General features: G+C 45.3%; 9 non-coding genes across 9 annotated transcripts; all 9 read right to left on the reverse strand.

Moving 5' to 3' along the window:
* Positions 1 to 5403: 5403 nt before the first annotated feature.
* Positions 5404 to 5594, reverse strand: LOC130299351 (U2 spliceosomal RNA). The gene has a single exon (XR_008850496.1). It is a non-coding gene; the product is annotated as a U2 spliceosomal RNA (small nuclear RNA).
* Positions 5595 to 7689: 2095 nt separating this feature from the next.
* LOC130299352 (U2 spliceosomal RNA) lies at positions 7690 to 7880 on the reverse strand. Its single transcript, XR_008850497.1, has one exon. It is a non-coding gene; the product is annotated as a U2 spliceosomal RNA (small nuclear RNA).
* Positions 7881 to 9973: 2093 nt separating this feature from the next.
* Positions 9974 to 10164, reverse strand: LOC130299353 (U2 spliceosomal RNA). Its single transcript, XR_008850498.1, has one exon. It is a non-coding gene; the product is annotated as a U2 spliceosomal RNA (small nuclear RNA).
* A 2101-nt stretch (positions 10165 to 12265) lies between these two features.
* Positions 12266 to 12456, reverse strand: LOC130299378 (U2 spliceosomal RNA). Its single transcript, XR_008850521.1, has one exon. It is a non-coding gene; the product is annotated as a U2 spliceosomal RNA (small nuclear RNA).
* A 2107-nt stretch (positions 12457 to 14563) lies between these two features.
* On the reverse strand, positions 14564 to 14754 carry LOC130299354 (U2 spliceosomal RNA). Its single transcript, XR_008850499.1, has one exon. It is a non-coding gene; the product is annotated as a U2 spliceosomal RNA (small nuclear RNA).
* Positions 14755 to 16844: 2090 nt separating this feature from the next.
* Positions 16845 to 17035, reverse strand: LOC130299356 (U2 spliceosomal RNA). Its single transcript, XR_008850501.1, has one exon. It is a non-coding gene; the product is annotated as a U2 spliceosomal RNA (small nuclear RNA).
* A 2094-nt stretch (positions 17036 to 19129) lies between these two features.
* LOC130299380 (U2 spliceosomal RNA) lies at positions 19130 to 19320 on the reverse strand. Its single transcript, XR_008850523.1, has one exon. It is a non-coding gene; the product is annotated as a U2 spliceosomal RNA (small nuclear RNA).
* A 2093-nt stretch (positions 19321 to 21413) lies between these two features.
* On the reverse strand, positions 21414 to 21604 carry LOC130299358 (U2 spliceosomal RNA). The gene has a single exon (XR_008850502.1). It is a non-coding gene; the product is annotated as a U2 spliceosomal RNA (small nuclear RNA).
* Positions 21605 to 23706: 2102 nt separating this feature from the next.
* On the reverse strand, positions 23707 to 23897 carry LOC130299359 (U2 spliceosomal RNA). The gene has a single exon (XR_008850503.1). It is a non-coding gene; the product is annotated as a U2 spliceosomal RNA (small nuclear RNA).
* Positions 23898 to 23901: the final 4 nt, after the last annotated feature.

Genomic DNA, 23901 nt, shown 5'->3' on the forward strand with positions numbered 1-23901 from the left:
CCTTATCATAAGCCTTTTCGAAATCTATGGACTCAACAAACAGTGCATTCTTGTTAAAGTTACTGTAATAAATAGAGTCTCTTAAAAGCAATAAATTATCTGTTATTTTTCTTTTCGGTACTGCACAAACTTGGTATTCTCCCACAAGGTGGTCCACTACATCACTCAGTCTATTAGCCACAATCTTAGCAATTATCTTGTAGTCACAATTTAATAAAGTTATAGGTCTCCAATTTTTAAGATCTCTGCCATCACCTTTTTTATGAATTAATGTTATGACCCCTTTCTTCATAGATTCAGCTAAAACACCTGAGTTAAAAACATATTGCACCACCCGTGTAAACTCTTTACTTAAAATATTCCAGAACGTGGAATAAAACTCAGCGGGGAGACCATCACAGCCTGGTGTCTTCCCTTTGGCCATCTTATCCAGGGCCTGCTTGATCTCCCCTTCACTAACATCATCAATTAAAAAATCTACTTTTTCAACAGGAACATTATTCTCCAAAATATTACAATAATCATTCATCTCCGTCTCACTGGCTCTGCTCTTATTACTAAAGAGTGTCTCATAAAATCTGCCAATCTCCTTCACCATCTCCTCTCCAAAAACTTCCCCCGTAGGGGTAAAAACAGATTTAAAAACACCTTTAGCATTAAAACATTTTTTAAAGAAATACCGTGTACACTGCTCATTTTCTTCTAGGTGCTGCACTTTAGACTTATATACAATATTCCTTCCCTTTTCCAACAACCTTTTTTTCATCTCCCCCTTCACCTTAACAATCTCATCCTCCACCTCCACACCAACACGTTTAAACTTATAGAGAGTCTCTAACCGGGATACAAGCCTTTCATCACTCCTCCTCTTCTCTTGTGCTCTCTTTATGCAAAACATCTTAAAGAAATTAGAAAACTCACCTTTAGCCCATTCCCACCACACTAAGACATTACTAAAATCAGGTTGTTTAGAAACACAGGATAAAAACACATGATTAAAACCAGCCATTACTTCCTCATCTTCCAATAGACTTACATTTAATTTCCAGAGCCCCCTCCCAAAATGAAGGGACTCTGTGACACTTATCTCAGCCGACACCATCTTGTGGTCTGAGAAAGTTGACATCATTTGATTGCACCGGACCACCTTAATCCCATCAGAGACCAGGATGTAATCGATCCGGGATTTACAGCGGCCACTATCTGATATGTACGTATATCTTTCATCAGTGCTAACCATCAGTCCAACATCAGTAAAATGCAAGTCTTGAATAATTTGATTTAAAACATTGGAAGTAATATCAGTTCTAACCTCAGCAGAGCTCTCACGATCATTGACGGATCTAATGCAGTTAAAATCGCCAACAATAATAGTATCTTCACGACCAGGGATAAAAAACTTAAGGGACTCTAAAAAAGACAAACGCGCTTGTTTTTCTGCTGGAGCATACACATTAAAAATTCTCATCCTCTGGCCCAAAACCTCAAAAATTAAAACCATACAACGACCAGGTACTAAAATTTGGCAATTTAAAACTTTAATGTCCCTGTTTCGCAATAAAATCCCCACACCTTCATTTTTGTTTTCTGCACATGTGGACCAGAAGGACTGCCCACACTTCCACTCATTTGCATAAGGTGCTGACTTTATTGCACACTCCTGTAAACATATCACATCACTTCTAACATTCTCAAGAATATCAAAAATTGCAGCTCTCCTAATTTCAGACTCAATACTTCTTACATTAATAGTTGTTACAACCAAAGTCATAATAACTAGGAAAAGAAAACCAAATGCTTTAAAATCCATCTTAACTTAGAAATTAACATTTTGGCCTTCAACTTTCCTATGTAAACTTGCAAAACAATCAGGCGACCCTATGTTAGAGTCCCTGTCTATTTCATTATCACTACCAAGAACAAGGGATTCCTGATCCTCAGACCAGCTCCCTGTCTTACACCTTTTATTCACAACCTGCACATCCTCATCTTCCTCCTCCTCTTCTTCCTTACTGCGAGAAACTCTCTGACCAGGTGTTAGAGATCTCTGAGATGACCCAACAACTTCCATTCCCTCCTCCTCCCCCACAATTGGGTTTGGACATTCAATATCATCCATAGCCTCTTCACTAGAAAGAACATCACCATACACTGTCTCAATTTTCTCCACCACTTTCACTTTTTTTGCTTTTTTCTTTTTCACCAAGGTAAATTCACCTCCCACACCTGTCTCCTCACCAGTCACAGCAGTGGAAACACCCTCCTCCCCTGACCTCTCCTGAGTGCTAATGTGCTCCACTATCACAGAACTTTCCTCAGCCACCTGTGCCACATTAACACTCACACTCACACTCTCACCAACTCCAGGAACAAACCTCCCTCCCCCTTTTTCTCTTTGTTCTCCTCTATTCCCAGCTGCATCAGCATAACTTCTTTTCTTTTTATACCACATATCACAGCCTCTTGCCAAATGTTCCTCACTTCCACAGATATCACATGTCTTCTTCTCTGTACAGATACTTGCTTCATGACCAGTTTTCCCACAATTTCTGCAACATTCTCCTTTCTCAGGGCAATAATCCTGCACATGGCCATAGGCATGGCACTTTCTACAATATTGCAACTGGCCTTCATAAAAGCAGAAACCTCTCTCTCCTCCGATAGAAAACACCTGTGGTATGCTCTTCCTTCCATCTTGCATTCCTTCATCTTTTTTAAATTTTACAATAAACTTTCTCTTACAATTAAAGTACCCAAACTTGTTCTTAAGTCTTCCTATAAATTTCACTTCCTCGCAATACCGGAACAAAAAGTTTGTAACCATTTCATCAGAAACCTTAGGATTATACATGTGGACAATTACTACCTTTGTTGTATTCATAAATAACGGTTCCACTTTAATCTTCTTCATTATAGCAGGCTCACTTTTCCTCTTCATTTCTTCAAGATCCATATAGACTCTCTGGCAAATCTCAGAACCACAAAAAGTAATATCATAAATTCCTTGCCTAGGAAAATCCTGTATAGCCAATACATTCCATACCTGTAGGTAATCAAGCTTGCGAAGAATCTCCACAACGATTTGGTCAAGTCCGATCGTCCCCCGGTGCTCGCCAGGAACGTAGATCCGCACCGTGTCCTCAAGTCCACGCGCCTTCTCGCTCATTTTTGCAGGTAAAACCCACGATCGCAGCTCAGCAACAATCCAGGGCCCCCCGTAAAGAGGGCCCCGATCACCACTCCTTTCAACCCAAACCACGCACAGAAATCCACACGTGATCTTAGCCAAAAGGCCGAGAAGCGATAACCGTGAAAGGGGCGGGCCCAACAAGGTCCCCTTCATGGGCACTATCACTGCTTGCTGTCAGGGAGGCTGCCAGACAATTTTCCATGCACACTCTGGGCTGGGGGGCAGTCAACCACCAGTACACACAGCAGAACCTAAACCCATACCATTATTGCTAAGCAGCAAGACAGGGGCCCATTGCACTCCCACGGGGCCTTTTTAAATGCAATCCATAACCCGGATTTGCCAGGAACCCTTCTTACTCCTCCTACTTGCATGTGACACTGGGCTTAGGATCTGCATAGGAAACACACACACAAGCACACACCTACCTTTGTTGCCTGCAGATGCCTCCTTGGCTGTCCCCAAACGGTATCAAACCAACACCCACGGGAAGCTGTAAGCATAGAGGACATGCCTGCACCCCATTGGACTTACCTGTGTGGGTTAAATCCGGGTTATTTGACAACCTATGGCGGTGATGGTTCTGCTCAGGCAGAGCAGTGCTGATGCTCCTCATAAAGCTGTCGCTGCTGTGAAGGTTCTAGGTGACATCACAAATCCCTATGGTTACATACACAACAAAGCTGGGTTGTTGTTGTTTACACTCTGCAAGGCCTGTGGAAGTGAGTGACATCATAGCACTGTAGTTCTGAGGGTTCAAGATGGATGCAACAATCTCCTGTTGCTTCTATGAAGGCCGTAATAGACGACATCACCAAACAGCTCCATAGTCACATACACAGCAAAGGAGAGATGTTGTTTACACCTAGTGATGTCAGTGGTATTGAGTGACATCACAGCACAGTGCTAAGGCTCCTGGGCCTGGACACAGCAGCGGCTGCAATATCTCAACGGAGAATACGTTTATATCTATGTGTGTGTGTGCGCATATATATATATATATATATATATATATATATATATATATATATATTTCTCCGCCGAAATCACTTTTAAACCCATTTCCACCTTTTTTTCCCTTCTCTTCCTCTTACTTTTTTTTCACGTTTTTTTACGTTTTTCTCCTTTTCGCCTCTTTTCTGGGCGTATTATTCTTCTTTTTCTTCTTTTTTTTCGTCTAATGCATACCCCATCAGTGCAGCAATGCTTATTCAATACCGCCAGCAGATGGAGACACTGGGGGATAATTTTCTAAGGATTTATACTGATTTTTCCTGTCTGAATTTGTCGCACAGAAAGTTGCAGGCCAAATATGTGTGACATTTCTGCGACTTTAGCTTCTAGAGCATTTTTACAACATTATACATAGGTGCTGAATACATAAAAAGCGACTGTTCAGCGACAGACAAGTCGCATCGGCTGAAAGTAGGCCAGAATGTCAGTCCATGTTGGAGCAGGTTTAGATACAGTCTAAAGCATAGATCTCAAAGTCTGTGCACAGAATTTAGCAAGGGCCTCGCACCTTCTGATGCATCAGGTAGGTGCACAATAGCATAGCCTAACCCTCTGTACTTTGGTCTATATTGATGCGGGACATAGACAGCCAGCTGATGACCAATCCATTAGTGCAATGGATGGCTGGAAGCATTTGTCTTTGCCTTTGCAATACCACAGAAGCAATGCATGGTCAATGTACAGCAATGACACACCTGTGTGAACAGCCAGGAGACCCCCCCCCCCCCCCCCCCCCATGTTATGTTACATAGTTACATAGTTAGTACGGTCGAAAAAAGACATATGTCCATCACGTTCAACCAGGGAATTAAGGGGTAGGGGTGTGGCGCGATATTGGGGAAGGGATGAGATTTTATATTTCTTCATAAGCATTAATCTTATTTTGTCAATTAGGAACATTCAGCACCCACCCGCTATCAAGGCAGCTGCCTATCATGTCATGCCCTACCTGCACAGGTGTGCTGGCTACTCAAATGATCCAATTAAGGAGGCCATTTAGTCAGCAGCAGCAGAAGTCCTGTGCCTGGACGCTCCAACAGGGGCCAGACACAAGCAGAAGCAGAAGCAGCAGAAGCAGCAGCAGCACCACCTTTTGTTTTTTGGCTGCAGCAGCAGCAAGGCCCACAGGGCTGGCTAGCTGGCTAGCCAGCAAGCAGGTAGCAATGAAAGTAGGAATCTTTCTTTTTAACCCTGTAAGGGGGTGGTGCACTGTACCCGAAGATACTGCCATATCGGGTCAATGCATAGGGCGACGGAAGCAAGCTTCGAAATCGGCCCCCGTTCTCAAAAATCCATTTAATATATGGTCCCCAGATAGGGGACGTATCAGATATTAAACTGATAAGAACAGATACTACACTTGATCTTAGCCAAAAGGCCGAGAAGCGATAACCGTGAAAGGGGCGGGCCCAACAAGGTCCCCTTCATGGGCACTATCACTGCTTGCTGTCAGGGAGGCTGCCAGACAATTTTCCATGCACACTCTGGGCTGGGGGGCAGTCAACCACCAGTACACACAGCAGAACCTAAACCCATACCATTATTGCTAAGCAGCAAGACAGGGGCCCATTGCACTCCCACGGGGCCTTTTTAAATGCAATCCATAACCCGGATTTGCCAGGAACCCTTCTTACTCCTCCTACTTGCATGTGACACTGGGCTTAGGATCTGCATAGGAAACACACACACAAGCACACACCTACCTTTGTTGCCTGCAGATGCCTCCTTGGCTGTCCCCAAACGGTATCAAACCAACACCCACGGGAAGCTGTAAGCATAGAGGACATGCCTGCACCCCATTGGACTTACCTGTGTGGGTTAAATCCGGGTTATTTGACAACCTATGGCGGTGATGGTTCTGCTCAGGCAGAGCAGTGCTGATGCTCCTCATAAAGCTGTCGCTGCTGTGAAGGTTCTAGGTGACATCACAAATCCCTATGGTTACATACACAACAAAGCTGGGTTGTTGTTGTTTACACTCTGCAAGGCCTGTGGAAGTGAGTGACATCATAGCACTGTAGTTCTGAGGGTTCAAGATGGATGCAACAATCTCCTGTTGCTTCTATGAAGGCCATAATAGACGACATCACCAAACAGCTCCATAGTCACATACACAGCAAAGGAGAGATGTTGTTTACACCTAGTGATGTCAGTGGTATTGAGTGACATCACAGCACAGTGCTAAGGCTCCTGGGCCTGGACACAGCAGCGGCTGCAATATCTCAACGGAGAATACGTTTATATCTATGTGTGTGTGTGCGCATATATATATATATATATATATATATATATATATATATATATATATATTTCTCCGCCGAAATCACTTTTAAACCCATTTCCACCTTTTTTTCCCTTCTCTGCCTCTTACTTTTTTTTCACGTTTTTTTACGTTTTTCTCCTTTTCGCCTCTTTTCTGGGCGTATTATTCTTCTTTTTCTTCTTTTTTTTCGTCTAATGCATACCCCATCAGTGCAGCAATGCTTATTCAATACCGCCAGCAGATGGAGACACTGGGGGATAATTTTCTAAGGATTTATACTGATTTTTCCTGTCTGAATTTGTCGCACAGAAAGTTGCAGGCCAAATATGTGTGACATTTCTGCGACTTTAGCTTCTAGAGCATTTTTACAACATTATACATAGGTGCTGAATACATAAAAAGCGACTGTTCAGCGACAGACAAGTCGCATCGGCTGAAAGTAGGCCAGAATGTCAGTCCATGTTGGAGCAGGTTTAGATACAGTCTAAAGCATAGATCTCAAAGTCTGTGCACAGAATTTAGCAAGGGCCTCGCACCTTCTGATGCATCAGGTAGGTGCACAATAGCATAGCCTAACCCTCTGTACTTTGGTCTATATTGATGCGGGACATAGACAGCCAGCTGATGACCAATCCATTAGTGCAATGGATGGCTGGAAGCATTTGTCTTTGCCTTTGCAATACCACAGAAGCAATGCATGGTCAATGTACAGCAATGACACACCTGTGTGAACAGCCAGGAGACCCCCCCCCCCCCCCCATGTTATGTTACATAGTTACATAGTTAGTACGGTCGAAAAAAGACATATGTCCATCACGTTCAACCAGGGAATTAAGGGGTAGGGGTGTGGCGCGATATTGGGGAAGGGATGAGATTTTATATTTTTTCATAAGCATTAATCTTATTTTGTCAATTAGGAACATTCAGCACCCACCCGCTATCAAGGCAGCTGCCTATCATGTCATGCCCTACCTGCACAGGTGTGCTGGCTACTCAAATGATCCAATTAAGGAGGCCATTTAGTCAGCAGCAGCAGAAGTCCTGTGCCTGGACGCTCCAACAGGGGCCAGACACAAGCAGAAGCAGAAGCAGCAGAAGCAGCAGCAGCACCACCTTTTGTTTTTTGGCTGCAGCAGCAGCAAGGCCCACAGGGCTGGCTAGCTGGCTAGCCAGCAAGCAGGTAGCAATGAAAGTAGGAATCTTTCTTTTTAACCCTGTAAGGGGGTGGTGCACTGTACCCGAAGATACTGCCATATCGGGTCAATGCATAGGGCGACGGAAGCAAGCTTCGAAATCGGCCCCCGTTCTCAAAAATCCATTTAATATATGGTCCCCAGATAGGGGACGTATCAGATATTAAACTGATAAGAACAGATACTACACTTGATCTTAGCCAAAAGGCCGAGAAGCGATAACCGTGAAAGGGGCGGGCCCAACAAGGTCCCCTTCATGGGCACTATCACTGCTTGCTGTCAGGGAGGCTGCCAGACAATTTTCCATGCACACTCTGGGCTGGGGGGCAGTCAACCACCAGTACACACAGCAGAACCTAAACCCATACCATTATTGCTAAGCAGCAAGACAGGGGCCCATTGCACTCCCACGGGGCCTTTTTAAATGCAATCCATAACCCGGATTTGCCAGGAACCCTTCTTACTCCTCCTACTTGCATGTGACACTGGGCTTAGGATCTGCATAGGAAACACACACACAAGCACACACCTACCTTTGTTGCCTGCAGATGCCTCCTTGGCTGTCCCCAAACGGTATCAAACCAACACCCACGGGAAGCTGTAAGCATAGAGGACATGCCTGCACCCCATTGGACTTACCTGTGTGGGTTAAATCCGGGTTATTTGACAACCTATGGCGGTGATGGTTCTGCTCAGGCAGAGCAGTGCTGATGCTCCTCATAAAGCTGTCGCTGCTGTGAAGGTTCTAGGTGACATCACAAATCCCTATGGTTACATACACAACAAAGCTGGGTTGTTGTTGTTTACACTCTGCAAGGCCTGTGGAAGTGAGTGACATCATAGCACTGTAGTTCTGAGGGTTCAAGATGGATGCAACAATCTCCTGTTGCTTCTATGAAGGCCGTAATAGACGACATCACCAAACAGCTCCATAGTCACATACACAGCAAAGGAGAGATGTTGTTTACACCTAGTGATGTCAGTGGTATTGAGTGACATCACAGCACAGTGCTAAGGCTCCTGGGCCTGGACACAGCAGCGGCTGCAATATCTCAACGGAGAATACGTTTATATCTATGTGTGTGTGTGCGCATATATATATATATATATATATATATATATATATATATATATATTTCTCCGCCGAAATCACTTTTAAACCCATTTCCACCTTTTTTTCCCTTCTCTTCCTCTTACTTTTTTTTCACGTTTTTTTACGTTTTTCTCCTTTTCGCCTCTTTTCTGGGCGTATTATTCTTCTTTTTCTTCTTTTTTTTCGTCTAATGCATACCCCATCAGTGCAGCAATGCTTATTCAATACCGCCAGCAGATGGAGACACTGGGGGATAATTTTCTAAGGATTTATACTGATTTTTCCTGTCTGAATTTGTCGCACAGAAAGTTGCAGGCCAAATATGTGTGACATTTCTGCGACTTTAGCTTCTAGAGCATTTTTACAACATTATACATAGGTGCTGAATACATAAAAAGCGACTGTTCAGCGACAGACAAGTCGCATCGGCTGAAAGTAGGCCAGAATGTCAGTCCATGTTGGAGCAGGTTTAGATACAGTCTAAAGCATAGATCTCAAAGTCTGTGCACAGAATTTAGCAAGGGCCTCGCACCTTCTGATGCATCAGGTAGGTGCACAATAGCATAGCCTAACCCTCTGTACTTTGGTCTATATTGATGCGGGACATAGACAGCCAGCTGATGACCAATCCATTAGTGCAATGGATGGCTGGAAGCATTTGTCTTTGCCTTTGCAATACCACAGAAGCAATGCATGGTCAATGTACAGCAATGACACACCTGTGTGAACAGCCAGGAGACCCCCCCCCCCCCCCCCCATGTTATGTTACATAGTTACATAGTTAGTACGGTCGAAAAAAGACATATGTCCATCACGTTCAACCAGGGAATTAAGGGGTAGGGGTGTGGCGCGATATTGGGGAAGGGATGAGATTTTATATTTCTTCATAAGCATTAATCTTATTTTGTCAATTAGGAACATTCAGCACCCACCCGCTATCAAGGCAGCTGCCTATCATGTCATGCCCTACCTGCACAGGTGTGCTGGCTACTCAAATGATCCAATTAAGGAGGCCATTTAGTCAGCAGCAGCAGAAGTCCTGTGCCTGGACGCTCCAACAGGGGCCAGACACAAGCAGAAGCAGAAGCAGCAGAAGCAGCAGCAGCACCACCTTTTGTTTTTTGGCTGCAGCAGCAGCAAGGCCCACAGGGCTGGCTAGCTGGCTAGCCAGCAAGCAGGTAGCAATGAAAGTAGGAATCTTTCTTTTTAACCCTGTAAGGGGGTGGTGCACTGTACCCGAAGATACTGCCATATCGGGTCAATGCATAGGGCGACGGAAGCAAGCTTCGAAATCGGCCCCCGTTCTCAAAAATCCATTTAATATATGGTCCCCAGATAGGGGACGTATCAGATATTAAACTGATAAGAACAGATACTACACTTGATCTTAGCCAAAAGGCCGAGAAGCGATAACCGTGAAAGGGGCGGGCCCAACAAGGTCCCCTTCATGGGCACTATCACTGCTTGCTGTCAGGGAGGCTGCCAGACAATTTTCCATGCACACTCTGGGCTGGGGGGCAGTCAACCACCAGTACACACAGCAGAACCTAAACCCATACCATTATTGCTAAGCAGCAAGACAGGGGCCCATTGCACTCCCACGGGGCCTTTTTAAATGCAATCCATAACCCGGATTTGCCAGGAACCCTTCTTACTCCTCCTACTTGCATGTGACACTGGGCTTAGGATCTGCATAGGAAACACACACACAAGCACACACCTACCTTTGTTGCCTGCAGATGCCTCCTTGGCTGTCCCCAAACGGTATCAAACCAACACCCACGGGAAGCTGTAAGCATAGAGGACATGCCTGCACCCCATTGGACTTACCTGTGTGGGTTAAATCCGGGTTATTTGACAACCTATGGCGGTGATGGTTCTGCTCAGGCAGAGCAGTGCTGATGCTCCTCATAAAGCTGTCGCTGCTGTGAAGGTTCTAGGTGACATCACAAATCCCTATGGTTACATACACAACAAAGCTGGGTTGTTGTTGTTTACACTCTGCAAGGCCTGTGGAAGTGAGTGACATCATAGCACTGTAGTTCTGAGGGTTCAAGATGGATGCAACAATCTCCTGTTGCTTCTATGAAGGCCGTAATAGACGACATCACCAAACAGCTCCATAGTCACATACACAGCAAAGGAGAGATGTTGTTTACACCTAGTGATGTCAGTGGTATTGAGTGACATCACAGCACAGTGCTAAGGCTCCTGGGCCTGGACACAGCAGCGGCTGCAATATCTCAACGGAGAATACGTTTATATCTATGTGTGTGTGTGCGCATATATATATATATATATATATATATATATATATATATATATATATATATATATATATATATTCTCCGCCGAAATCACTTTTAAACCCATTTCCACCTTTTTTTCCCTTCTCTTCCTCTTACTTTTTTTTCACGTTTTTTTACGTTTTTCTCCTTTTCGCCTCTTTTCTGGGCGTATTATTCTTCTTTTTCTTCTTTTTTTTCGTCTAATGCATACCCCATCAGTGCAGCAATGCTTATTCAATACCGCCAGCAGATGGAGACACTGGGGGATAATTTTCTAAGGATTTATACTGATTTTTCCTGTCTGAATTTGTCGCACAGAAAGTTGCAGGCCAAATATGTGTGACATTTCTGCGACTTTAGCTTCTAGAGCATTTTTACAACATTATACATAGGTGCTGAATACATAAAAAGCGACTGTTCAGCGACAGACAAGTCGCATCGGCTGAAAGTAGGCCAGAATGTCAGTCCATGTTGGAGCAGGTTTAGATACAGTCTAAAGCATAGATCTCAAAGTCTGTGCACAGAATTTAGCAAGGGCCTCGCACCTTCTGATGCATCAGGTAGGTGCACAATAGCATAGCCTAACCCTCTGTACTTTGGTCTATATTGATGCGGGACATAGACAGCCAGCTGATGACCAATCCATTAGTGCAATGGATGGCTGGAAGCATTTGTCTTTGCCCTTGCAATACCACAGAAGCAATGCATGGTCAATGTACAGCAATGACACACCTGTGTGAACAGCCAGGAGACCCCCCCCCATGTTATGTTACATAGTTACATAGTTAGTACGGTCGAAAAAAGACATATGTCCATCACGTTCAACCAGGGAATTAAGGGGTAGGGGTGTGGCGCGATATTGGGGAAGGGATGAGATTTTATATTTCTTCATAAGCATTAATCTTATTTTGTCAATTAGGAACATTCAGCACCCACCCGCTATCAAGGCAGCTGCCTATCATGTCATGCCCTACCTGCACAGGTGTGCTGGCTACTCAAATGATCCAATTAAGGAGGCCATTTAGTCAGCAGCAGCAGAAGTCCTGTGCCTGGACGCTCCAACAGGGGCCAGACACAAGCAGAAGCAGAAGCAGCAGAAGCAGCAGCAGCACCACCTTTTGTTTTTTGGCTGCAGCAGCAGCAAGGCCCACAGGGCTGGCTAGCTGGCTAGCCAGCAAGCAGGTAGCAATGAAAGTAGGAATCTTTCTTTTTAACCCTGTAACGGGGTGGTGCACTGTACCCGAAGATACTGCCATATCGGGTCAATGCATAGGGCGACGGAAGCAAGCTTCGAAATCGGCCCCCGTTCTCAAAAATCCATTTAATATATGGTCCCCAGATAGGGGACGTATCAGATATTAAACTGATAAGAACAGATACTACACTTGATCTTAGCCAAAAGGCCGAGAAGCGATAACCGTGAAAGGGGCGGGCCCAACAAGGTCCCCTTCATGGGCACTATCACTGCTTGCTGTCAGGGAGGCTGCCAGACAATTTTCCATGCACACTCTGGGCTGGGGGGCAGTCAACCACCAGTACACACAGCAGAACCTAAACCCATACCATTATTGCTAAGCAGCAAGACAGGGGCCCATTGCACTCCCACGGGGCCTTTTTAAATGCAATCCATAACCCGGATTTGCCAGGAACCCTTCTTACTCCTCCTACTTGCATGTGACACTGGGCTTAGGATCTGCATAGGAAACACACACACAAGCACACACCTACCTTTGTTGCCTGCAGATGCCTCCTTGGCTGTCCCCAAACGGTATCAAACCAACACCCACGGGAAGCTGTAAGCATAGAGGACATGCCTGCACCCCATTGGACTTACCTGTGTGGGTTAAATCCGGGTTATTTGACAACCTATGGCGGTGATGGTTCTGCTCAGGCAGAGCAGTGCTGATGCTCCTCATAAAGCTGTCGCTGCTGTGAAGGTTCTAGGTGACATCACAAATCCCTATGGTTACATACACAACAAAGCTGGGTTGTTGTTGTTTACACTCTGCAAGGCCTGTGGAAGTGAGTGACATCATAGCACTGTAGTTCTGAGGGTTCAAGATGGATGCAACAATCTCCTGTTGCTTCTATGAAGGCCGTAATAGACGACATCACCAAACAGCTCCATAGTCACATACACAGCAAAGGAGAGATGTTGTTTACACCTAGTGATGTCAGTGGTATTGAGTGACATCACAGCACAGTGCTAAGGCTCCTGGGCCTGGACACAGCAGCGGCTGCAATATCTCAACGGAGAATACGTTTATATCTATGTGTGTGTGTGCGCATATATATATATATATATATATATATATATATATATATATATATATATATATATATTTCTCCGCCGAAATCACTTTTAAACCCATTTCCACCTTTTTTTCCCTTCTCTTCCTCTTACTTTTTTTTCACGTTTTTTTACGTTTTTCTCCTTTTCGCCTCTTTTCTGGGCGTATTATTCTTCTTTTTCTTCTTTTTTTTCGTCTAATGCATACCCCATCAGTGCAGCAATGCTTATTCAATACCGCCAGCAGATGGAGACACTGGGGGATAATTTTCTAAGGATTTATACTGATTTTTCCTGTCTGAATTTGTCGCACAGAAAGTTGCAGGCCAAATATGTGTGACATTTCTGCGACTTTAGCTTCTAGAGCATTTTTACAACATTATACATAGGTGCTGAATACATAAAAAGCGACTGTTCAGCGACAGACAAGTCGCATCGGCTGAAAGTAGGCCAGAATGTCAGTCCATGTTGGAGCAGGTTTAGATACAGTCTAAAGCATAGATCTCAAAGTCTGTGCACAGAATTTAGCAAGGGCCTCGCACCTTCTGATGCATCAGGTAGGTGCACAATAGCATAGCCTAACCCTCTGTACTTTGGTCTATATTGATGCGGGACATAGACAGCCAGCTGATGACCAATCCATTAGTGCAATGGATGGCTGGAAGCATTTGTCTTTGCCTTTGCAATACCACAGAAGCAATGCATGGTCAATGTACAGCAATGACACACCTGTGTGAACAGCCAGGAGACCCCCCCCCCCCCCCCCCCCATGTTATGTTACATAGTTACATAGTTAGTACGGTCGAAAAAAGACATATGTCCATCACGTTCAACCAGGGAATTAAGGGGTAGGGGTGTGGCGCGATATTGGGGAAGGGATGAGATTTTATATTTCTTCATAAGCATTAATCTTATTTTGTCAATTAGGAACATTCAGCACCCACCCGCTATCAAGGCAGCTGCCTATCATGTCATGCCCTACCTGCACAGGTGTGCTGGCTACTCAAATGATCCAATTAAGGAGGCCATTTAGTCAGCAGCAGCAGAAGTCCTGTGCCTGGACGCTCCAACAGGGGCCAGACACAAGCAGAAGCAGAAGCAGCAGAAGCAGCAGCAGCACCACCTTTTGTTTTTTGGCTGCAGCAGCAGCAAGGCCCACAGGGCTGGCTAGCTGGCTAGCCAGCAAGCAGGTAGCAATGAAAGTAGGAATCTTTCTTTTTAACCCTGTAAGGGGGTGGTGCACTGTACCCGAAGATACTGCCATATCGGGTCAATGCATAGGGCGACGGAAGCAAGCTTCGAAATCGGCCCCCGTTCTCAAAAATCCATTTAATATATGGTCCCCAGATAGGGGACGTATCAGATATTAAACTGATAAGAACAGATACTACACTTGATCTTAGCCAAAAGGCCGAGAAGCGATAACCGTGAAAGGGGCGGGCCCAACAAGGTCCCCTTCATGGGCACTATCACTGCTTGCTGTCAGGGAGGCTGCCAGACAATTTTCCATGCACACTCTGGGCTGGGGGGCAGTCAACCACCAGTACACACAGCAGAACCTAAACCCATACCATTATTGCTAAGCAGCAAGACAGGGGCCCATTGCACTCCCACGGGGCCTTTTTAAATGCAATCCATAACCCGGATTTGCCAGGAACCCTTCTTACTCCTCCTACTTGCATGTGACACTGGGCTTAGGATCTGCATAGGAAACACACACACAAGCACACACCTACCTTTGTTGCCTGCAGATGCCTCCTTGGCTGTCCCCAAACGGTATCAAACCAACACCCACGGGAAGCTGTAAGCATAGAGGACATGCCTGCACCCCATTGGACTTACCTGTGTGGGTTAAATCCGGGTTATTTGACAACCTATGGCGGTGATGGTTCTGCTCAGGCAGAGCAGTGCTGATGCTCCTCATAAAGCTGTCGCTGCTGTGAAGGTTCTAGGTGACATCACAAATCCCTATGGTTACATACACAACAAAGCTGGGTTGTTGTTGTTTACACTCTGCAAGGCCTGTGGAAGTGAGTGACATCATAGCACTGTAGTTCTGAGGGTTCAAGATGGATGCAACAATCTCCTGTTGCTTCTATGAAGGCCGTAATAGACGACATCACCAAACAGCTCCATAGTCACATACACAGCAAAGGAGAGATGTTGTTTACACCTAGTGATGTCAGTGGTATTGAGTGACATCACAGCACAGTGCTAAGGCTCCTGGGCCTGGACACAGCAGCGGCTGCAATATCTCAACGGAGAATACGTTTATATCTATGTGTGTGTGTGCGCATATATATATATATATATATATATATATATATATATATATATATATTTCTCCGCCGAAATCACTTTTAAACCCATTTCCACCTTTTTTTCCCTTCTCTTCCTCTTACTTTTTTTTCACGTTTTTTTACGTTTTTCTCCTTTTCGCCTCTTTTCTGGGCGTATTATTCTTCTTTTTCTTCTTTTTTTTCGTCTAATGCATACCCCATCAGTGCAGCAATGCTTATTCAATACCGCCAGCAGATGGAGACACTGGGGGATAATTTTCTAAGGATTTATACTGATTTTTCCTGTCTGAATTTGTCGCACAGAAAGTTGCAGGCCAAATATGTGTGACATTTCTGCGACTTTAGCTTCTAGAGCATTTTTACAACATTATACATAGGTGCTGAATACATAAAAAGCGACTGTTCAGCGACAGACAAGTCGCATCGGCTGAAAGTAGGCCAGAATGTCAGTCCATGTTGGAGCAGGTTTAGATACAGTCTAAAGCATAGATCTCAAAGTCTGTGCACAGAATTTAGCAAGGGCCTCGCACCTTCTGATGCATCAGGTAGGTGCACAATAGCATAGCCTAACCCTCTGTACTTTGGTCTATATTGATGCGGGACATAGACAGCCAGCTGATGACCAATCCATTAGTGCAATGGATGGCTGGAAGCATTTGTCTTTGCCTTTGCAATACCACAGAAGCAATGCATGGTCAATGTACAGCAATGACACACCTGTGTGAACAGCCAGGAGACCCCCCCCCCCCCCCCCCCATGTTATGTTACATAGTTACATAGTTAGTACGGTCGAAAAAAGACATATGTCCATCACGTTCAACCAGGGAATTAAGGGGTAGGGGTGTGGCGCGATATTGGGGAAGGGATGAGATTTTATATTTCTTCATAAGCATTAATCTTATTTTGTCAATTAGGAACATTCAGCACCCACCCGCTATCAAGGCAGCTGCCTATCATGTCATGCCCTACCTGCACAGGTGTGCTGGCTACTCAAATGATCCAATTAAGGAGGCCATTTAGTCAGCAGCAGCAGAAGTCCTGTGCCTGGACGCTCCAACAGCGGCCAGACACAAGCAGAAGCAGCAGAAGCAGCAGCAGCACCACCTTTTGTTTTTTGGCTGCAGCAGCAGCAAGGCCCACAGGGCTGGCTAGCTGGCTAGCCAGCAAGCAGGTAGCAATGAAAGTAGGAATCTTTCTTTTTAACCCTGTAAGGGGGTGGTGCACTGTACCCGAAGATACTGCCATATCGGGTCAATGCATAGGGCGACGGAAGCAAGCTTCGAAATCGGCCCCCGTTCTCAAAAATCCATTTAATATATGGTCCCCAGATAGGGGACGTATCAGATATTAAACTGATAAGAACAGATACTACACTTGATCTTAGCCAAAAGGCCGAGAAGCGATAACCGTGAAAGGGGCGGGCCCAACAAGGTCCCCTTCATGGGCACTATCACTGCTTGCTGTCAGGGAGGCTGCCAGACAATTTTCCATGCACACTCTGGGCTGGGGGGCAGTCAACCACCAGTACACACAGCAGAACCTAAACCCATACCATTATTGCTAAGCAGCAAGACAGGGGCCCATTGCACTCCCACGGGGCCTTTTTAAATGCAATCCATAACCCGGATTTGCCAGGAACCCTTCTTACTCCTCCTACTTGCATGTGACACTGGGCTTAGGATCTGCATAGGAAACACACACACAAGCACACACCTACCTTTGTTGCCTGCAGATGCCTCCTTGGCTGTCCCCAAACGGTATCAAACCAACACCCACGGGAAGCTGTAAGCATAGAGGACATGCCTGCACCCCATTGGACTTACCTGTGTGGGTTAAATCCGGGTTATTTGACAACCTATGGCGGTGATGGTTCTGCTCAGGCAGAGCAGTGCTGATGCTCCTCATAAAGCTGTCGCTGCTGTGAAGGTTCTAGGTGACATCACAAATCCCTATGGTTACATACACAACAAAGCTGGGTTGTTGTTGTTTACACTCTGCAAGGCCTGTGGAAGTGAGTGACATCATAGCACTGTAGTTCTGAGGGTTCAAGATGGATGCAACAATCTCCTGTTGCTTCTATGAAGGCCGTAATAGACGACATCACCAAACAGCTCCATAGTCACATACACAGCAAAGGAGAGATGTTGTTTACACCTAGTGATGTCAGTGGTATTGAGTGACATCACAGCACAGTGCTAAGGCTCCTGGGCCTGGACACAGCAGCGGCTGCAATATCTCAACGGAGAATACGTTTATATCTATGTGTGTGTGTGCGCATATATATATATATATATATATATATATATATATATATATATATATATATATATTTCTCCGCCGAAATCACTTTTAAACCCATTTCCACCTTTTTTTCCCTTCTCTTCCTCTTACTTTTTTTTCACGTTTTTTTACGTTTTTCTCCTTTTCGCCTCTTTTCTGGGCGTATTATTCTTCTTTTTCTTCTTTTTTTTCGTCTAATGCATACCCCATCAGTGCAGCAATGCTTATTCAATACCGCCAGCAGATGGAGACACTGGGGGATAATTTTCTAAGGATTTATACTGATTTTTCCTGTCTGAATTTGTCGCACAGAAAGTTGCAGGCCAAATATGTGTGATATTTCTGCGACTTTAGCTTCTAGAGCATTTTTACAACATTATACATAGGTGCTGAATACATAAAAAGCGACTGTTCAGCGACAGACAAGTCGCATCGGCTGAAAGTAGGCCAGAATGTCAGTCCATGTTGGAGCAGGTTTAGATACAGTCTAAAGCATAGATCTCAAAGTCTGTGCACAGAATTTAGCAAGGGCCTCGCACCTTCTGATGCATCAGGTAGGTGAACAATAGCATAGCCTAACCCTCTGTACTTTGGTCTATATTGATGCGGGACATAGACAGCCAGCTGATGACCAATCCATTAGTGCAATGGATGGCTGGAAGCATTTGTCTTTGCCCTTGCAATACCACAGAAGCAATGCATGGTCAATGTACAGCAATGACACACCTGTGTGAACAGCCAGGAGACCCCCCCCCATGTTATGTTACATAGTTACATAGTTAGTACGGTCGAAAAAAGACATATGTCCATCACGTTCAACCAGGGAATTAAGGGGTAGGGGTGTGGCGCGATATTGGGGAAGGGATGAGATTTTATATTTCTTCATAAGCATTAATCTTATTTTGTCAATTAGGAACATTCAGCACCCACCCGCTATCAAGGCAGCTGCCTATCATGTCATGCCCTACCTGCACAGGTGTGCTGGCTACTCAAATGATCCAATTAAGGAGGCCATTTAGTCAGCAGCAGCAGAAGTCCTGTGCCTGGACGCTCCAACAGGGGCCAGACACAAGCAGAAGCAGAAGCAGCAGAAGCAGCAGCAGCACCACCTTTTGTTTTTTGGCTGCAGCAGCAGCAAGGCCCACAGGGCTGGCTAGCTGGCTAGCCAGCAAGCAGGTAGCAATGAAAGTAGGAATCTTTCTTTTTAACCCTGTAACGGGGTGGTGCACTGTACCCGAAGATACTGCCATATCGGGTCAATGCATAGGGCGACGGAAGCAAGCTTCGAAATCGGCCCCCGTTCTCAAAAATCCATTTAATATATGGTCCCCAGATAGGGGACGTATCAGATATTAAACTGATAAGAACAGATACTACACTTGATCTTAGCCAAAAGGCCGAGAAGCGATAACCGTGAAAGGGGCGGGCCCAACAAGGTCCCCTTCATGGGCACTATCACTGCTTGCTGTCAGGGAGGCTGCCAGACAATTTTCCATGCACACTCTGGGCTGGGGGGCAGTCAACCACCAGTACACACAGCAGAACCTAAACCCATACCATTATTGCTAAGCAGCAAGACAGGGGCCCATTGCACTCCCACGGGGCCTTTTTAAATGCAATCCATAACCCGGATTTGCCAGGAACCCTTCTTACTCCTCCTACTTGCATGTGACACTGGGCTTAGGATCTGCATAGGAAACACACACACAAGCACACACCTACCTTTGTTGCCTGCAGATGCCTCCTTGGCTGTCCCCAAACGGTATCAAACCAACACCCACGGGAAGCTGTAAGCATAGAGGACATGCCTGCACCCCATTGGACTTACCTGTGTGGGTTAAATCCGGGTTATTTGACAACCTATGGCGGTGATGGTTCTGCTCAGGCAGAGCAGTGCTGATGCTCCTCATAAAGCTGTCGCTGCTGTGAAGGTTCTAGGTGACATCACAAATCCCTATGGTTACATACACAACAAAGCTGGGTTGTTGTTGTTTACACTCTGCAAGGCCTGTGGAAGTGAGTGACATCATAGCACTGTAGTTCTGAGGGTTCAAGATGGATGCAACAATCTCCTGTTGCTTCTATGAAGGCCGTAATAGACGACATCACCAAACAGCTCCATAGTCACATACACAGCAAAGGAGAGATGTTGTTTACACCTAGTGATGTCAGTGGTATTGAGTGACATCACAGCACAGTGCTAAGGCTCCTGGGCCTGGACACAGCAGCGGCTGCAATATCTCAACGGAGAATACGTTTATATCTATGTGTGTGTGTGCGCATATATATATATATATATATATATATATATATATATATATATATTTCTCCGCCGAAATCACTTTTAAACCCATTTCCACCTTTTTTTCCCTTCTCTTCCTCTTACTTTTTTTTCACGTTTTTTTACGTTTTTCTCCTTTTCGCCTCTTTTCTGGGCGTATTATTCTTCTTTTTCTTCTTTTTTTCCGTCTAATGCATACCCCATCAGTGCAGCAATGCTTATTCAATACCGCCAGCAGATGGAGACACTGGGGGATAATTTTCTAAGGATTTATACTGATTTTTCCTGTCTGAATTTGTCGCACAGAAAGTTGCAGGCCAAATATGTGTGACATTTCTGCGACTTTAGCTTCTAGAGCATTTTTACAACATTATACATAGGTGCTGAATACATAAAAAGCGACTGTTCAGCGACAGACAAGTCGCATCGGCTGAAAGTAGGCCAGAATGTCAGTCCATGTTGGAGCAGGTTTAGATACAGTCTAAAGCATAGATCTCAAAGTCTGTGCACAGAATTTAGCAAGGGCCTCGCACCTTCTGATGCATCAGGTAGGTGCACAATAGCATAGCCTAACCCTCTGTACTTTGGTCTATATTGATGCGGGACATAGACAGCCAGCTGATGACCAATCCATTAGTGCAATGGATGGCTGGAAGCATTTGTCTTTGCCTTTGCAATACCACAGAAGCAATGCATGGTCAATGTACAGCAATGACACACCTGTGTGAACAGCCAGGAGACCCCCCCCCCCCCCCCCCATGTTATGTTACATAGTTACATAGTTAGTACGGTCGAAAAAAGACATATGTCCATCACGTTCAACCAGGGAATTAAGGGGTAGGGGTGTGGCGCGATATTGGGGAAGGGATGAGATTTTATATTTCTTCATAAGCATTAATCTTATTTTGTCAATTAGGAACATTCAGCACCCACCCGCTATCAAGGCAGCTGCCTATCATGTCATGCCCTACCTGCACAGGTGTGCTGGCTACTCAAATGATCCAATTAAGGAGGCCATTTAGTCAGCAGCAGCAGAAGTCCTGTGCCTGGACGCTCCAACAGGGGCCAGACACAAGCAGAAGCAGAAGCAGCAGAAGCAGCAGCAGCACCACCTTTTGTTTTTTGGCTGCAGCAGCAGCAAGGCCCACAGGGCTGGCTAGCTGGCTAGCCAGCAAGCAGGTAGCAATGAAAGTAGGAATCTTTCTTTTTAACCCTGTAAGGGGGTGGTGCACTGTACCCGAAGATACTGCCATATCGGGTCAATGCATAGGGCGACGGAAGCAAGCTTCGAAATCGGCCCCCGTTCTCAAAAATCCATTTAATATATGGTCCCCAGATAGGGGACGTATCAGATATTAAACTGATAAGAACAGATACTACACTTGATCTTAGCCAAAAGGCCGAGAAGCGATAACCGTGAAAGGGGCGGGCCCAACAAGGTCCCCTTCATGGGCACTATCACTGCTTGCTGTCAGGGAGGCTGCCAGACAATTTTCCATGCACACTCTGGGCTGGGGGGCAGTCAACCACCAGTACACACAGCAGAACCTAAACCCATACCATTATTGCTAAGCAGCAAGACAGGGGCCCATTGCACTCCCACGGGGCCTTTTTAAATGCAATCCATAACCCGGATTTGCCAGGAACCCTTCTTACTCCTCCTACTTGCATGTGACACTGGGCTTAGGATCTGCATAGGAAACACACACACAAGCACACACCTACCTTTGTTGCCTGCAGATGCCTCCTTGGCTGTCCCCAAACGGTATCAAACCAACACCCACGGGAAGCTGTAAGCATAGAGGACATGCCTGCACCCCATTGGACTTACCTGTGTGGGTTAAATCCGGGTTATTTGACAACCTATGGCGGTGATGGTTCTGCTCAGGCAGAGCAGTGCTGATGCTCCTCATAAAGCTGTCGCTGCTGTGAAGGTTCTAGGTGACATCACAAATCCCTATGGTTACATACACAACAAAGCTGGGTTGTTGTTGTTTACACTCTGCAAGGCCTGTGGAAGTGAGTGACATCATAGCACTGTAGTTCTGAGGGTTCAAGATGGATGCAACAATCTCCTGTTGCTTCTATGAAGGCCGTAATAGACGACATCACCAAACAGCTCCATAGTCACATACACAGCAAAGGAGAGATGTTGTTTACACCTAGTGATGTCAGTGGTATTGAGTGACATCACAGCACAGTGCTAAGGCTCCTGGGCCTGGACACAGCAGCGGCTGCAATATCTCAACGGAGAATACGTTTATATCTATGTGTGTGTGTGCGCATATATATATATATATATATATATATATATATATATATATATATATATATATTTCTCCGCCGAAATCACTTTTAAACCCATTTCCACCTTTTTTTCCTTCTCTTCCTCTTACTTTTTTTTCACGTTTTTTTACGTTTTTCTCCTTTTCGCCTCTTTTCTGGGCGTATTATTCTTCTTTTTCTTCTTTTTTTTCGTCTAATGCATACCCCATCAGTGCAGCAATGCTTATTCAATACCGCCAGCAGATGGAGACACTGGGGGATAATTTTCTAAGGATTTATACTGATTTTTCCTGTCTGAATTTGTCGCACAGAAAGTTGCAGGCCAAATATGTGTGACATTTCTGCGACTTTAGCTTCTAGAGCATTTTTACAACATTATACATAGGTGCTGAATACATAAAAAGCGACTGTTCAGCGACAGACAAGTCGCATCGGCTGAAAGTAGGCCAGAATGTCAGTCCATGTTGGAGCAGGTTTAGATACAGTCTAAAGCATAGATCTCAAAGTCTGTGCACAGAATTTAGCAAGGGCCTCGCACCTTCTGATGCATCAGGTAGGTGCACAATAGCATAGCCTAACCCTCTGTACTTTGGTCTATATTGATGCGGGACATAGACAGCCAGCTGATGACCAATCCATTAGTGCAATGGATGGCTGGAAGCATTTGTCTTTGCCTTTGCAATACCACAGAAGCAATGCATGGTCAATGTACAGCAATGACACACCTGTGTGAACAGCCAGGAGACCCCCCCCCCCCCCATGTTATGTTACATAGTTACATAGTTAGTACGGTCGAAAAAAGACATATGTCCATCACGTTCAACCAGGGAATTAAGGGGTAGGGGTGTGGCGCGATATTGGGGAAGGGATGAGATTTTATATTTCTTCATAAGCATTAATCTTATTTTGTCAATTAGGAACATTCAGCACCCACCCGCTATCAAGGCAGCTGCCTATCATGTCATGCCCTACCTGCACAGGTGTGCTGGCTACTCAAATGATCCAATTAAGGAGGCCATTTAGTCAGCAGCAGCAGAAGTCCTGTGCCTGGACGCTCCAACAGGGGCCAGACACAAGCAGAAGCAGCAGAAGCAGCAGAAGCAGCAGCAGCAGCACCACCTTTTGTTTTTTGGCTGCAGCAGCAGCAAGGCCCACAGGGCTGGCTAGCTGGCTAGCCAGCAAGCAGGTAGCAATGAAAGTAGGAATCTTTCTTTTTAACCCTGTAAGGGGGTGGTGCACTGTACCCGAAGATACTGCCATATCGGGTCAATGCATAGGGCGACGGAAGCAAGCTTCGAAATCGGCCCCCGTTCTCAAAAATCCATTTAATATATGGTCCCCAGATAGGGGACGTATCAGATATTAAACTGATAAGAACAGATACTACACTTGATCTTAGCCAAAAGGCCGAGAAGCGATAACC

The sequence above is a fragment of the Hyla sarda genome, unplaced genomic scaffold, assembly GCF_029499605.1.
Source record: "Hyla sarda isolate aHylSar1 unplaced genomic scaffold, aHylSar1.hap1 scaffold_1047, whole genome shotgun sequence".
Classification (NCBI taxonomy): domain Eukaryota; kingdom Metazoa; phylum Chordata; class Amphibia; order Anura; family Hylidae; genus Hyla; species Hyla sarda.